The sequence below is a fragment of the Pteropus vampyrus genome, unplaced genomic scaffold (assembly GCF_000151845.1).
Source record: "Pteropus vampyrus isolate Shadow unplaced genomic scaffold, Pvam_2.0 Scaffold9, whole genome shotgun sequence".
NCBI classification, from domain to species: domain Eukaryota; kingdom Metazoa; phylum Chordata; class Mammalia; order Chiroptera; family Pteropodidae; genus Pteropus; species Pteropus vampyrus.
In genome coordinates, this window is record NW_011888790.1 from 1246857 (window position 1) to 1250439 (window position 3583).

The 3583-nt window shown below is 40.7% G+C and overlaps 1 protein-coding gene across 2 annotated transcripts in view; it reads left to right on the plus strand.

Moving 5' to 3' along the window:
- Positions 1-3583, plus strand: part of TBC1D30 (TBC1 domain family member 30) — a 65555-nt gene that overhangs the window by 60836 nt on the left and 1136 nt on the right. The gene's annotated exons all lie outside the window — the stretch shown is intronic.

Below are 3583 nucleotides of genomic sequence, written 5' to 3' on the forward strand. Positions count from 1 at the left end.
TGATGATGGAACGCATGACCACAGATATCAATGCGCTGAAGCAGCAGTATTCTCGGATTAAAAAGAAGCAGCAGCAGCAGGTTCATCAGGTGTATATCAGAGCAGGTAATGTGATTCTTTGTTTGAATCAATTGTGAAAGGAAGACCAAATATTTCTAGGATGACCTCAGAATTACTACTCAGTCAGCATCCACAAACGCAGCTGGCATGAGTTAATAGCATATTTAGCATCTTATTTTTATTTTATTTTACTTTATTATCAGATTCTAAAGAAAAAAAAGACCACGAGCTCTTTTTAGGTCCCTAAGACCAGGCAATTGATGGTATTAAACACGTCTTTACAATGTGTGCTTGTGGAGGGGGGTTTACAACTGACTAGAATGATGCAAAGCCAAGCAGTCCTTGGACTTGAGACATTTTGGAGCTATTGCCTCCTAAATTTCAGGCATTCAAAAATAGAATTTAGTGATCTGTGCACTAGCAAATTAAGCTATCCACTAGTCATTTAGGTAGTAATATAACAGATGTGATCCGAGGAAAAGGCAAAGGCCATTAGTACGCCTCACTGACAGGTTAGCAGTGTCTTGGGAGTCTGCTGGAAAAAACACAATTGTAATGCAGTTGAAAATGCTCTTTTTCAAAGATTGTCAAGCTTCTTTTTTCTTTTTCTATGTGATTGCAAGAATCCTTTATTATTTAATATACATTGATTTGGGAATTGGTTTGTCTTCTTCGAAGTAGAATCCTAATGAAAATGATGACTATCCAGAATTAACTGAAATATAAATCTGACATGTTTTTAAGAGGCTTGTGAACATGTGACTGATCTTGCACAAAACCTGAATTTACCTTCCACTTATCGGGGAGGAGTAGGCAACTTCTTAAAGATTCTTGCTTTATCCTGAATCATTAAGAAAGCAATCACAAAAGAAACTAACAAACTACCGCACTTTAATTTTCAAAGCATTGGCACATACATGTCCTAATTTTGTCTTTAAAACAAATCTATGAGGAAGGCAAGGGTGGATATTCTTATATCCTTTTAAATGATAAGAGAATGGTGATTCGGGAAGGCTCAACAATTGTCCAGGATTATATAGCTATAGTGAGTGGTCAGGCCAGGGCTAAAATCCTTGTGTTCAAATTCTTTGTATATTTCTTTTTCCACTGCACCATACAAACCTTTGGGTTGGGATGATGAACAATTGCCATTGGGTACTAAATCAGCCCAGTACCTTATACTCTAGTTGGGGTCAGCAAGTTGTGATCTTTATGCCAAATCCTACTTGCTGCCTGTTTTTGTAAATAAAGTTTTATTGGAATATAGGTGTGACCATTGCTTACAATTGTCTATGACTAATTTGACACTACAATGGCTAAAATATTTATAATCTGTTTTTTTACAGGAAAAATTTGTCAACTCCTACTCTAGATCATGGTTTATTTGTTCTTTTTAGGGAGAGATTGTTGTTCAAAGGCAAAGTTCTAGAGCATTGCTTCTCAAACTTTTGTGTGCATAGGAATCACTTGAGAATCTGTTAAAACTTTCTGTTTCAGGAATTTTGGGATGAGGCTGAGATTCTCCATTTCTAACAAGCTGTGATGTGGATGGGGATCACACACTGAATAGAAAGGTTTTGGAGAAGATGGTGTAGAACAAGATTAGCAGCACAGGGGGAGAAATTGAACTTGAGCTAGAGGCAAAAGACCTCAGCTTCTGAGACTTGAAGGTGGTAAGGATGGTGGTTGAGGTACCAGCTTTCTAGGTTAGGGAGGGCAGAATGGCTTCTGTTTTCATGGAGAAATTAGAGGAAAGGTTCTTTGCTCAGGAGTAAGTTCAGGGTTGAGCAAGAGCTTAACTAGAGTAATGAAGATTTGAAGAGGCTGTTGAAAGGCATAGGAGAGTGAAAGAAAAAGATTGTTCAACAGCATTGAGGACCCAACACAAGAGGAAGTTATGAACTTGAAGACCTATCAATCCACATGGCTGTGCGATTTTTTCCCCCCCACCAGCCTTTATTGGCTCCCTTTCAGAAAAGAGAATGTGGATTGTAGATCAGAGGTTAAAGTTTTGCCAGGCATGTGTGACAAAGGGAGAGGGATGCCTGGAAGGTGTGGTTATTGGTGGGGCAGTGGTCCAAGTGGTTAGCCATTCATCTAGCAGAGTAGGGGTTTAAGTAGACCATAGATAGACAAGAAGTTGTGAGAGGGTTCAGTGATCAAGGAACCGAAGTCTGTATGTCTCAGCACCAGGTAGAGTTAGATTGAGAACCAGAATGGTCAAAGAGAAGAATATTAGAATTATATATTTTCCTTGTCAGGTAGATCTGGGTGATAAGTTTAGGATGGAACCGGGGAAGATGAGGAACTATTAAGATGGGTCAGTCAGACAGTACATTCACTGAAAGAGGTCATAAGACCTCTGAAAGAGGAGTGAAGAGACAGCTGTCAAAGTTTCCATTGAAGATTGGGGTGTGACCAGAGGTAGATGACAGTAGTAGAGAAGCATGGAGGAACGGTCAGCCAGATAATGTGGATGTCAAGAGGACGAATGGCAGGACCTTCTCCCTACTCCTGCCTGCTGCTGTCATCCTTGGGGCCACGTGTGTTTAAACTTCATCAGATATGGGGGCCCAGTCACAGGAGGACAATAATACTATCAACAGTGCCTTCCAAGAGAACAAAGATTTGATGATTTTCACTTTTCAATTTGCTTTCAAAGTCCATTGAGGACACAATGGTTTTTCATACCTAAGACCAGGCATTGGATACTGTGATTTCACTGCATTTTTACCACCTTTTTATCACTTCTCTCATTCTGCTGTCTCTCACTACATAATATGCAGTGTGTTATTTTCTACCTTTCAGAAGCTGGCAGCTGAAAATCCATATGGTCATAATGTTTGACTTATTATTTTAAAAAATCTTCAAAGATTTTCTGCATAGAAGACCTCTGAGGTTGCTTCTCAGATACAAGAGCTCCCCGTAAAAAACATTAGGGCTCCAATTAGTCATGAAGGGTCAAGGTTTCTGTTCCTTTTTGCATTCTCAGCCTCTTGTCTCCTCCTCTTTGAAGAGGAGGGAATAGGTACCCCAGGCTCTCTGGTTAAATTCAGTTTCTGCTGCCTTCAGTCACATGACTCTGCCAGTTCCTGGGAAATATGTGGGAGGGGATATGGGGACAATCTCTAGGTGATTCCTCTTCCACGATCATGTGTTTCTCTGTGGTACGTTTCACACAACCTTTCAATGTTTCTTTCAGACAAAGGGCCAGTGACCAGTGTTCTCCCATCTCAGGTAAACAACTCTCCAGTTATAAACCACCTTCTTTTAGGAAAGAAGATGAAAATGTCCAACAGAGCTGCCAAGAATGCTGTCATCCACATCCCTGGTCACACAGGAGGCAAACTATCTCCTGTCCCTTATGAAGACCTTAAGACGAAGCTCAATTCTCCATGGCGAACTCACATCCGAGTCCACAAAAAGAACATGACCAGGACCAAGAGTCAGCTGGGCTGTGGGGACACCATTGGGCTGATAGAAGAGCAGAATGAGGGCTGCAAGACTAACAACCTGGGGGCAG